The sequence below is a fragment of the Pan paniscus genome, chromosome 4 (assembly GCF_029289425.2).
Source record: "Pan paniscus chromosome 4, NHGRI_mPanPan1-v2.0_pri, whole genome shotgun sequence".
NCBI classification, from domain to species: Eukaryota; Metazoa; Chordata; class Mammalia; order Primates; family Hominidae; genus Pan; species Pan paniscus.
The window spans coordinates 143191025-143204664 of NC_073253.2; the positions used below are offsets into that span (position 1 = coordinate 143191025).

Below are 13640 nucleotides of genomic sequence, written 5' to 3' on the forward strand. Positions count from 1 at the left end.
CTTTCAGGTACACCAATCAGATGTAGATTTGGTCTTTTCACATAGTCCCATAATTCTTGGAAGCTTTGCTCGTTTCTTTTTATTCTTTTTTCTCTAAACTTCCCTTCTCGCTTCATTTCATTAATTTCATCTTCCATCGCTGATACCCTTTCTTCCAGTTGATCGCATCAGCTCCTGAGGTTTCTGCATTCTTCACGTAGTTCTCGAGCCTTGGTTTTCAGCTCCATCAGCTCCTTTAAGCACTTCTCTGTATTGGTTATTCTAGTTATACATTCTTCTAAATTTTTTTCAAAGTTTTCAACTTCTTTGCCTTTGGTTTGAATGTCCTCCCGTAGCTCAGAGTAATTTGATCGTCTGAAACCTTCTTCTCTCAGCTCGTCAGTCATTCTCTGTCCAGCTTTGTTCCGTTGCTGGTGAGGAACTGCGTTCCTTTGGAGGAGGAGAGATGCTCTGCTTTTTAGAGTTTCCAGTTTTTCTGTTCTGTTTTTTCCCCATCTTTGTGGTTTTATCTACTTTTGGTCTTTGATGATGGTGATGTACAGATGGGTTTTTGGTGTGGATGTCCTTTCTGTTTGTTAGTTTTCCTTCTAACAGACAGGACCCTCAGCTGCAGGTCTGTTGGAATACCCTGCCGTGTGAGGTGTCAGTGTGCCCCTGTTGGGGGGTGCCTCCCAGTTAGGCTGCTCGGGGGTCAGGGGTCAGGGACCCACTTGAGGAGGCAGTCTGCCCCTTCTCAGATCTCCAGCTGCGTACTGGGAGAACCACTGCTCTCTTCAAAGCTGTCAGACAGGGACATTTAAGTCTGCAGAGGTTACTGCTGTCTTTTTGTTTGTCTGTGCCCTGCCCCCAGAGGTGGAGCCTACAGAGGCAGGCAGGCCTCCTTGAGCTGTGGTGGGCTCCACCCAGTTCGAGCTTCCCGGCTGCTTTGTTTACCTAAGCAAGCCTGGGCAATGGCAGGCGCCCCTCCCCCAGCCTCGCTGCCGCCTTGCAGTTTGATCTCAGACTGCTGTGCTAGCAATCAGCAAGACTCCGTGGGCGTAGGACCCTCCGAACCAGGTGTGGGATATAATCTCGTAGTGCGCCGTTTTTTAAGCCCGTCGGAAAAGAGCAGTATTCGTGTAGGAGTGACCCGATTTTCCAGGTGCCGTCTATCATCCCTTTCTTTGACTCAGAAAGGGAACTCCCTGACCCCTTGCGCTTCCCAAGCGAGGCAATGCCTCGCCCTGCTTCGGCTCGCGCACGGTGCGCACACCCACTGGCCTGCGCCCACTGTCTGGCACTCCCTAGTGAGATGAACCCGGTATCTAACATGGAAATGCAGAAATCACCCGTTTTCTGTGTCGCTCACGCTGGGAGCTGTAGACCGGAGCTGTTCCTATTCGGCCATCTTGGCTCCCTATTTTTTGTCTTTTTAATAACAGCCATTCTCACTGGGTAAGATGATATTTCATGGTGGTTTTGGTGTGTATTTCCCTGACGATTAATAATATTGGAATTTTTTTATGTGTCTTCTTTTGAGAAGTGTTTTTTCATGTCCTTTGTACACTTTTCAATGGGGTTGTTTTGTGCTTATATATGTGCTTAAGTTCCTCATAGATTCTGGATCTTAGACTTTTGTTGGATGCATAGTTTGCAAAAGTTTTCCCTTATTCTGAAGGTTGTTTACTCTGTTGGTAGTTTCCTTTGCTGTGCAGAAGCTGGTTATTTCAATTAAGTCTCCATTGTCACTTTCTGTTTTTGTTGCATTTGCTTGTGAGGGCTTAGTCATAAATTCTTTGCTTAGACCAATGTCCAAAAAAGTGTTTCCTAGGTTTTCGTCTAGGATTTTTATTGGTTGAGGCATTATATTTAAGTTTAAAATCCATCTTCAGTTAATTTTTGTATATGGTGAAAGGCAGGGTTCCAGTTTTGTTCATCTGCATAGGGTTAGCCAGTTATCCTAGCACCATTTATTAAATAGAATATTCTTTCCCAATTGTTTCTTTTTGTCAAGTTTGTCAAAGGTCAGATGGTTTTAGATTTATGGCTTTATTTCTGTGCTATCTATTTTGTTCCACTGGTCTATTTTTGTACCAGTACCATACAATTTTGACTACTGTAGCATTGTAGTATAGTTTGAAGTCAGGTAATGTGATGCCTCCAGTTTTGATTGCTCTGACTGTTTGGGCTCTTTTTTGGCTTCATATGAATTTTAGAATTTTGTTTTCTAATTTGTGAAAAGTGATGTTGGTAATTTAATAGGAATTGCATTTAATCTATAGATTGCTTTGGCCAGTATGGTCATTTTAACAACATTGATTCTTGCTTTCTTTCTTTTCTTTTTTTTTTTTTTTTGAAACATGTCTTGCTTTGTCACCCAGGCTGGAGTACAGTTGCATGACCTTGGCTCACTGCAGCTTCTCCTCCCAGGTTCAAGTGATTCACCTGCCTCAGCCTCCCGAGTAGCTAGGATTACAGGCATGCACCACCACTCCCAGCTAATTTTTTTTGTATTTTTAGTAGTGACGGGGTTTCGCCATGTTGGCCAGGCTGGTCTTGAACTCCTGACCTCAAGTGATCTGCCTGCCTCGGCCTCCCAAAGTGCTGGGATTACAGATGTGAGCCACCATGCCCAGCCAATGTTGATTCTTTCAACCCATTAGCATAAAATATTTTTCCATTTGTTTGTGTCATTTATGATTTATTTCAACTGTGTTTTGTAGTTCACCTTATAGAGATCTTTCACCTCCTTGCTTATATGTATTCCTAGATACTGTATTTTATTTTTGTGAGCTGCCCATGTTTTAATTGGCTCATTTTTTATTGAGTTGTAACAGTTCTTTATATATCTTAGATAATAGACCCTTATCAAATATAGCTGATTCTCACTATTTGTAGGTTTTATATTTGTGAATTTGCCTATTTGCTAAAATTATTTGTATTCCCCAAATCAGTGGTCATTTGAAGATATGCAGAGCAGTGAAAAATTTAGTTGCTAGAGGTGCACATTCTTAGCTGAGGTTGACTAAGGCATTGCTCTATCTTCTTGTTTCAGCTTTCATACAGAGATTACCAGAAGATTGCCAGTGCAGTATACTGCAAAAAGTTTCAGCTGTGGGGTCAGTTGCACGGGTTTGAGTCTCAACTCAGACCTGTTAGTGAGGCAGCCTCAGGTAAGTTTCTTATGTCTTCTGAACCTTGTTTCCCCTTTTGTAAATTAAAGAAAATTGAGTCTACCAAAATGAGTTACTTTTAGGATATAAGATTATAATCTATGATATATATCCAAACATTATATATGATGTAAATATATATACATTATATATAAAATGTAAATATATAATGCAAATATATATATAGTTGGGATATACATATACACACACACACACAGAGTGTATATAAATATGTGTATATTTCTCTAGGAACAACGTTCCAATATTTGCTAATTCAATGTCTGCAGTGACTTTTAGAACCTGAGTATTACAAATAACACAAATAAGAAGAATCCACTATGTATAATTTGTAAATACTGTTTCCCATTTGGTAGGTGGTCATTTCACTTTCTTGATAGTGTCTTTTGATACAAAAAAGTTATTAATTTTGATGAAGTGCAATTTGTCTATTCTTTATTTTGTTGTTTGTGTCTCCAGTTCTAACTTTTAAGTCAAAGTGATTTTTAGTTCAGTCACAGGTGAAACAACTATGCTGATACGGGTGGGGTTCCATTCATTCATAAACGGCTGCACAAACACTTAGAAGAGAAGGTTGATTGATTTGCGGAGAGTTATACAGCTAATAGAGAGCAGAGTTAAGAATCAAACCCATGTCTGATGTTGAAACCTATAATCTCAAGTGCTTTAATTATGCAGAAAGGATATTTATGATGAGCTAAAGTTGATGGTAAACTTTTTTTTAAAGAGTGGGTAGCATTTAAACCAAAGGAAGAAAGGAAGTGTTTTTCCTTTCAGGGAACTGTTATTTGTAGAAGATATGTTCATATATAACAGATAAGTACAAATAAGCATTGGCAAACCCTTGTTATCACTTCTAGTTCTTTGTTGCAAGAATATTATCCCACTATCTGAGAACTTAGATGTTATTAATAGAGGGGTAGGCTGTTGTAATCACTACTTATGGACACAAGAGGGTGCTAAAAGATCTCAGTTCTCCTAGTTCTTTATGTCCAGGTGTAGAAAATCTGTTCCCTTTCCTTAATGTTGTTTCTCTGTGTGAAAATAAACTTAGATTTAAAAGTTCAGAAAGACATTAATAGAGATAAATGAAAATACTGCCTAATATACAAATATTCATATTTCCAGAATAACAGAAATTTAGTAGAGTTCTTAAAGATTTGGTACTATTTTACATGAATGTAGTAAAATGTCAGATCTAGAGAGAACATTTGAGATTACTCTTTTTTCCCCTTCCTGCTCTCTTCCTTCCTTCCCTCTCCCTTCTTTTTTCCTTCCATTTTGTTAAGCAATATTTCCAATCTGACAAACAAAACAAAATATAAGTACAACTAATCTTCATGAAATGAAGATGGGGCACTGAAGCCCAATCTCTGACCTTATTTCACCACCATGGCTGGCCGGGTGATATGTCTGGGTAGCCTCAGGGTGTCACGTAAAAGAGTTTAAAGTATAATTGCCGATGTCCAGGTGGTTGGAAAACTATGCACTCAGATTGAATCCTGCCCCTGACTGTTTTCATATAATTTGTGAGCCAAAGTAGTTTTTACTTATTTAAGTGGTTGGAAAAAAATGACAGAATATCTCATGATGTAAAAATGACATAAAATGCAAATTTCAGTGCCTATATACAAAGTTTTATTGGAACACAGCAATGTTCATCATGTAAGTGTTGCCTATGGCTGTTTTCATGCTATAGTTGCAGAGTTGAGTAGTTGCAACAGACATCATATCTCAGCTTCTTTAATAGACATAAAATTATATGAAGTAAAAATTAAAATACAATATTGTTAGATTTGTAGCATATATTATGTAACATATTTGTAACATGTATGATGTTATATAATGTTATATATATACACACACACATACAACAATAAGTACAATAGCTATGGTAGTATAAATTTAAAGTAGACTGTGATAATTAAAATATGTATAGTAAACTCTTGAGCAGCCGTTAACAAAACAAAACCATTAAAGATTGTAGAATAAATTAAAGGAATTAATATATTACATTAGAAAATATTCTCTCAATGCAAAAAAAAGCAGTAAAGGAGAAATAGAGGAACAAAAAGACATGAAACGTAGAGAAATAAACAAGCTAAAAGGTAGATGCAAATCCAATTATATCAATAATAATGTTAAATTTGAACGGATTAAATAGTTTAGTCAAAAATTGTCAAACTCAAATAAAAAACAAGATGCAGTTATTTGCTGTGTTTAGGAGACTTTGTTTTTGTTTTTTTGTTTTAGATTTTAGTTTTAAATCAGTCCTCCTAACCAACTGAAACTTTGTACCCTTTGAGTAACATATCCAGTTTTCCCATCCACCCTCCAATTCCCTGATCCCTCCCAGGCTCTAGTAACCACCATTTTACTCTCTACTTCTATGAGTTTGACTTTCATAGAGTCCACATATATGTGATATCATGCAGTCTTTGTCTTTCTGAGCCTGGCTTATTTCACTTGGATAACGTCCTCCATGTTTATCCTTGTTGTCACAATAGCAGCATTTTCTTTATTTATAAGACTGAATAATATTCCATTATGCATATACCACATTCTTTTTACCCATTCATCCATCAATGGACATTTAGGTTGCTTCCATGTCTTAACTATTGTGAATAGCACTTCAATAAAATATGAGAGTGCAGATAATCTTTATGAGATCCTGATTTCAATCTCTTTAGGTATAAACCTAGAAGTGGGCTTGCTGGATCATATGGTAATTTTTTTTTTCTTTTTGAGAAACTTTCATACTGTTTTCTAAAATGACTATATTAATTTACATCCCCATCAACCATGTATAAGGGGTCCCTATAGGAGATACTATTTTAGATTCAAGGATACAAATTGGTTGAAAGTAAAAGAATAGAAAATTATAGGTCTTGCAAATAGCAACCACAAGAAAGCTGAAATGGCTATACTAACATCAGACAAAATCATCTTTACAAGAGAAAGAATATGGCCAGCAAAGCCTAACGTATTTACTACCTGGCCCTTTATAGAAAAAGTTTGCCACTCCATGCTCTAGGTGCTTATGATGACTCACTGGGATAAAATAAAATATATTACACTCATTATTATATTTTAAAATTCAAATTATTATTATTATTATTATTTTATTTATTTATTTATTTTTGAGACAGAGTCTTGCTCTGTCGCCCAGGCTGGAGTGCAGTGGCGCGATCTCAGCTCACTGCAACCTCCGCCTCCCAGGTTCAAGCAATTCTGCCTCAGCCTCCTGAGTAGCTGGGATTACAGGTGCGCGCCACCATGCCCGGCTAATTTTTGTTGTTGTTGTTGTTGTATTTTTAGTAGAGACGGGGTTTCGCCATGTTGGTCAGGCTAGTCTCAAACTCCTGACCTCCTGATCCGCCCGCCTTGGCCTCCTAAAGTGCTGGGATTACAGGTGTGAGCCACTGCGCCTGGCCAAAATTCAAATTATTTTAAAAGTTTTACTTGTGGTATGTTTTATACTATATATGTTAGCGTAGCTTATGTATATAATTTATGGGTAAGTAAAAAATATATATTTTTGGTGTTCATGTGCAGAAATGTTTTCCTCATTGCAGTGAGTAAATAAACACCTTAAGAAACTACTCTAGAGGGTTGTGGGATAAACAACTACATATTAGGTACAACATATACTACTCAGGTGAGGAGTGCGCTAAAATCTCAAGATTTGCTGCTATATAACCAAAAGCCACTGCACCTCTAAAGCTATAAAAATAAAAAAAGTATTTTAAAAACCTCACTCTGTCCTAATCCTATTGTTTTGCAAGTGGGAAAAATAAAATCAAAAGAGGTAAAATCATTATTCAAGGGCCCAAAGTGAAATTTTTGCAGAATCAGCTACAGGCTCCTGCTCTTTGTACTGTACTTTTTTTTTTTCAAACTTTTAATTTTAATGGGTACATAGTAGGTATACCGTCATTTTGCAGACATGCCCACCCCATCCTCTGCTGCCTTACAGTCTGGGGCTTCTGACATAAGGAGCACTTGTGGTAATTTCAGATTCTCACTATTGCTGGACCAATTACTACATAACACATGCAGAACCTTTTTCCTAGTCTTTGTATAAATCTTGGTATGCTATGGCATTAGGAGTGCATTTTTGCTCTAGAGAGAGGTTGAAGAATATCCTCAATTGATCCCAAGCACCTTCTCTGAGGTTGGAAATATCTCCTAGAAAGATGCAGTAGAAGTCTATACACGTTCTGCATGGTACAGTCATATTTCAATTTGGAAGTGTGGTGCCAGGAACAATGATATTGGGAAAGTGTCTGTAGTTAACTTTAGACCTCCCTAATTGGAATGATGCAGCTTGATTGAGAAAGTCACAAGTCAAGAGAGACACACAAAAACTTGTGCACTTCCAGAAGAAGGTCCAGGAAGATGAAAAGATGGACAACATTATGTCTAGGAAGAACAGTAGAGGAGTTAGATGGTATTTAGCTTATAGATGGCTCAGGTGCCAAAATAGTTCTTTTCAAATATCCAAATGACTATCTTGAGAAAGAAGGAACAAAGCTGCTCCATAGGCCCAGACTAGGACCTTTGAGTAGAATTTGCAGTGATTTAGAGTTGGGCATGCTAGTCAGAGAGGTCTGATGATGGACTGGATGTCACATCAGAGAGACCACATCAGAGAGATGTGGATGTGATTCCTGCCTTCATCTCTTATTGCCTGTATGGCCCTGGGATTATGAATAGTAATCATGTTTTGAAATATTGTTTATGTGGTTCCTTTCTTACTCTTCCACACATCCTTGTACCTCATGCTCCCACCTCTAGCTTATATTGCCAGGATTTTGAAACCCAAGACTGGGAGAGTAGTTTGAGAAAAATCGTTCTTATACCCAAAGTTTGACTTTTAGAGTCAAAGGCCAGAAAATCTAGAATAAAGTAGAACATAAAACATATGCTAAAATAACAGATTGGAAAATACGCTGCACTGTCCCTTGAGACCAGATAAAAATTACAAGGGCTAAAGGTTAAGATATGGAGGAAAGGCAATGTTGAGGGAAGAGGTTGGTGGGGTCCAACATGCCAAGGGCTCAACATACCTGGAGGAACCAGGCAGACAGAGGGGAATCAGTACTGTGACTCATCAACTGCCAATAGAAGGATGTTATCGACCGTGAGCTGGGAGTCAAGTTATCGAATGCAGATCATGGGATCACATTAGACATTTGGGCCAGTGTCACAAATCATCCATGCCATTGAGTTACGTTAGCTCTCCTCATAATGTCCTGTAAAGGCCTCCCACTGACAGCAGCACCAGAGCGCTGCTCATGGTCTTCTAGGAGTGAGAGGTCTTTGGGACCGAAATTTTGCTCAGCCCTATTGAACTGGCTCCGTGTGGTACAACTTTTTTTTGTCAGATATACTCTAAGGCTCCTTGGAGACGATGAGATGTTTCGTGAACACCAACAGAAGGATTACATGGAAGAGAAGCCTCACTGTGTCTTGGCAGGAATTAATAGAACTGGTTTTGAGGTCTGTTCCATGCCACTCAATTGCATTCCAGATTGTATATAAACTATATTTTTACCTTTTTAATCCAGCTGCAGTTAATTATTCTAGAACTTAAAAAATTATAGATTATAACATTAGTCATTATTTTATAGGGTGACTGTAAGATTAAATGACATAAAGCACGAAAGTATCAGCATACTGATTGTCTTAGAATATATATGTTCATTAGTCATTATTTCATAGAATGACTGTAAGATTAAATGACATAAAGTATGAACGTATCAGCACACTGATTGTCTTAGAATATATATGTTCAGTAAGTGGAAGTTGTTATTTTTTTTCAAGATGTGATGAGATCTTGTGAAACCGAATGACAATTTGATGTTTTTGTGGTAAAAGACCATTCAAATTCCTGAATGTGATAATGGTCATGGTGAGTGATTTGTCGATTTAGAGTTAGTACTTTTTTTTTAAACCTCCTGTGCACAGGCTGCAGGCAGTATCACAATAACATTGGACAGTTTTACACGACAAAGTCTGGGCCCAAATCGAGATAATGTGATTTCGTAGACATAGAACAGGGTTCAAAATTTCATATTATTAACAAGCTACTTCCTTCTGGAGGTCACAGGGGAAAATCAGTTTCCTTTTCTTTGCCAGCTGTTAGAGGCTGCCAACATTTCTTGGTTCATGGCTCTGGGTCACCCCAAATTCTTCTTCTATTGTCACTTCTGCTTCTATTGTCACATCTTCCTCTCTGACTCTGACTCTCCTGCCTCCCTTTTATAAAAACACTTGTGATTATATTGAACTCTCCAGGATAATCCAAAGTAATGTTTCTATCTGAGTATCCTAAATTTGATTGCCTATACCTATTCTTAGGGCCCAGAACCTAAGAATATGTTACCTTACATGGCAAAAGGGACTTCTTCTCCCACATCTTTGGGAGCCATTACTTTGTGTACTGCAAATGGAAACTTTTTTTGGCTGCTAAATACACAGAAAAACCCCTAGATAATTTCCTTTTTTTCCACCTATGTATATGAGTAAAGGACTTTTTGTTATATGCTACCACCCTTGTAAGTGTCCATTTCATAGGTATACAGTTGTCCCAGGATGCTGATAAAGAGTTGACAATTCTAGGGTAAGTGGATGCCAACAGAACATGCTTAAGAGTGGGCTTATGAATGGCTGTCACTCCTGATACATGACCAGTGGGCTAGGTGCTGACTTTTGTCAAAGAGGGGACCTCATCATAGCTCCTCAGTGCAGGCAATACATAAGACTTCATGTCTAAAGCCTGCTGTCCCTAGGTTCTGAGCTACAGATGATGTACAGTCAGATGGACTCTGGTCATTCCCTGGATGCTGATTCAATACAGTCATCATGGTCCATCTGCCTATGTTTCCTTATTCTTTCTCCAACCAACTTTTAAGTTTCTTCTATATCTTTCTTCCCAAGCTTTGGACTCCATTCTTTGTCTTTGAGATCAGAACATTTTTTCTTATTCCATATTCTCTCAAAATCTCATGTTTTCATAGCTGAGTCATAATATCTGTATTGCTAAACTCAAAAGCCAACAACTGACTCTGCTTTCTGCTGTCAGTTCACCCCTAAGGCACTGATGAAGAATACTTAGCTGACTGAATGAGAAAAGGAACAAGGGTTGAAGCAAATTCGAGAAACAGAAGCGTATTAATTAGCATTTCAAAACATTATTCATCTACATGATTTTTAAAATTAGTTCCAGCATTGAAATTAAAAGGCACAATATCCTAAGTTCATGATTAGAGCTTATTCTGCTGTGCTATACCCCTTGGGTTCTGTCTTTAGCTTATTCATTTAAATAACTTTTTCAGCAACTTCAGGATCTTGGATTTCCAAATAGGCACCAGCATAGTACACCTTTACCAATATATCTCCCCACTGTCACTAAACCTCCAGTCTCACTGTTGTGATGGCATCCTGCTCTGTAACTCATAGGAAAGGCTGAATAATAGACCTGCATTATCCTAGGGTAAGCTGCCCATTTGCCTTTCTGTAATTTCAGCTAACTCCCTCTGACTCAGCAATCTGTCTGCAAAGCCAGGCAATGACTTGTAGAAATCATCTCCTACTGCTCCTCTTCTCCCAAGGAGAATAGGATTAGCACACAGCACACCTGAACACAAGACAGCTTCATTTTAGTTTTTTTGTCTCATATTAAAAGGGGATGAGAATTAGCTTAAGGTCTGAAATGAGTTCTTCCCACAGGTACCTGTCTGCCCTCTAATACCCAGGTACACATCAAGAATGTGGACTCTGCTTGGCAGTTCAACTCGTCCAGCTTCCTGAAGGCAAGTGACTGCTTGTCTAACCATGTCTCACCCTTCCAGCTTTTCTCTTTCAATTTTATAACAAAATAGTCAATACAGGAAGGCAGCCTAGATTAGTGTGTAAGTTACCCCATGTTTAAATCAGAAAAAATATGGATTGAGTCCCAACTCTGCTGCTTACTAATTATGTGACCTTGGGCAAGTTACTTAATTTCCCAAAGCTTCAGTTTCCTCCCCTGTAAAACAAGGATGAAGACACCTACATCATTCAATTGTTATAAGGATAAAATCAAATCAAATACAAAGAGCACCTAACATCACAAATGACACACATTGCTCTATAAACAGTAGCCATTATTATATTCTGTTTTGTTAAATAAAAACGTGCTGAGCATCTATTATGAAAAATATCATGCTTCGTACTTTGAAAGTTGGAGACTTGATTGCTGCCTCAAAAACACTGCAGACTAATGGGAGGGATAGGAAAAATCAAAGTAAGTAAAAGGCATGAATGAAATGGGGTAAAGTAAGAGGGATATAACTGAATGGGAATGAAGCTGGAATAACACAGTGGGAAAAGGCTCCTAAGGGAATTCTCATTGCCAAGGTGTGGGAAAAGCCACCTTGATATTGTATCCTATCCTAGGGGCAAACCTTCTCCCATGTCCTTGTGTGGAACTCTTCTAATCGATGATGCTGCATCAGGACCATGAAAATGCATGGTCCTATTCTTTTGTATTTTCTGGGATACTCACAGGTTAGAGCTACAGTTACTTAGGGGCCTCTGGTAAAATGAACAAAAAGACATCTCTTTGTTCCTGGTCAATCTGTCTTTCCCTCATCCCTTTATGACCATTTGGTTTGTAATTTAAAAGTTTAAATATTTTTGGCAAGCTGGCACCCATTCACAGATAATTTTCTGGACAGCTTTCAGTCAGCTCTAAGGTTTGGAATGAAAATTCACTGACGTGTAGTATGCCATGCTGAGTGCATATACATGTACTCTCTCTACACTAACTATGCAAATTCTCAGAGCGCTTGACAAGATACTCATTGGCATGTGTGGGCTGAATGCCCTAAGTAGTTTGTGGGAAGCTGGCTGGGTTGTTCCTTAGCTGACTTGATGAAAGTTACAAAATTTCCCCATTCCCTGAATGTCACAAGGATACAGTGACACCGCGGAGACAACGAGAATCCGGGCATCTATACTTTAGTGCTAGTCCAGCTGTGACAAATGCATGTAAAATCAGGCAAATTTTCATAATTGCTTTCTCAGTCAGCAAAATAGGTGAAATAATCTTTGCCCATGGCTCTGTTAAACATAAATTAATTTTCTTTATGGAATCTGACACTTCTTACTTATGGGAAATGATAACTTCAGCTTGGTCCACTTGACCTGGTTGTTGTGAAGATCAGATGAGATAAAGGATAAAGTCTTGGCTACCTTGTTTCCAGGCTGGTTTTAAAGTGTCCCAAAAGATTGCCTGTCCTCATTAAAGTTTCTCCCAATTGGTAATTTCCTGTTCTTAAGGTCCCTAAGCTGTAGACCCTTATAGGTTGGTCCCTCTAGGCTGGTGAATGGCTTGTTATCATCCGCCACATATACCTAGCGGAAGATTAATCAGCCTCAGGTTTCTCGATTGCAGTAGAGGGACAATATGAGAGTGCCTTCTGAGACCTGAATTTCTCAGAATAAGGTATTTTGTAAATATGGTAACCACATTTTAACATATTTAAGTCATTCTAATGGTTTTTCCTCATACTTGGAATAAAATCCAGGCTACCAAAGACTGCAGCACACAAATGCTCCAGCCATGCCTACCTTGGGCAACCTGCATTATCGTCTGATCACATGGGCTGTCTTTCTATTCTTCATACATGCCAAACCCATTCCTGCCCAAGGGCTTTTGCTCCTATTCTTCCCTCTGTGGCAATGCTCCTCCCTTGGATCATTGCATGGCTGGCTCTAGTTTTCTTATTCCCATTCCTGTCTCAACTCACATCTTACTTCCTCATGGAGACCTTTCCTGATCATGCTATCTAAGATTTCGCCTCTCCACCCCAGCACGACTCATTTCTTTATAGTTCTTATCATAGTCTGCAATTGAATTATGCATTGTTTCATTCACTTGTTTACTATCTCTTCTCAATAGAATGGAACCTGTTCTCCCAGAGTGATATTCAAACTATTTAACAACCAGTGCAACATGGCACTAATCAATCATAATTGACAGTGGGCAAAGTCCTGGAACAGAGTCTGCTGGTGGGGGCAGGTGGAGGGCAGCAGGTGGGGGCTGCAGTCTGGACTTTAACCCTTCAGTTGCTGGCTTGTGGGGAGGTCTGGAAGTTCTGAGTGAGGGGCTGGAGTAGATAAGGTAATGTGTGTGAACTATAAGACTCAAGGAAATGGCATGCATCTATTAGTATGAAAGTATTTAAATATTGTAGCACTCAGTACGTCCACTAGTTTCTACTGGTTGAATATCAGCTCTGCTTCTCTCCCGCATTCAACATTGTATCTTAAGGCCTGGAATAGCAACTGACACACAGCAGTTCCTCACCTAATAAATTATGTGAGTATCATTGAGTCTTATCCACATACCACTTCTCCAACTTCATATTTTATAGAAGAGCTAGAAAGTGTCCTGGGTTTATAGATCACTCAAGGAGGTAA

General features: G+C 38.7%; 1 protein-coding gene across 1 annotated transcript in view; it reads left to right on the forward strand.

Moving 5' to 3' along the window:
* Positions 1 to 425: 425 nt before the first annotated feature.
* SPINK5 (serine peptidase inhibitor Kazal type 5) overlaps positions 426 to 13640 on the forward strand; it is a 191465-nt gene continuing 178250 nt past the window's right edge. The window contains exons 1-2 of the mRNA XM_055112771.2: positions 426 to 1056; positions 3035 to 3152. The gene's annotated coding sequence lies outside the window, so the exon portion shown is untranslated. The remainder of the gene's footprint in view (positions 1057 to 3034; positions 3153 to 13640) is intronic.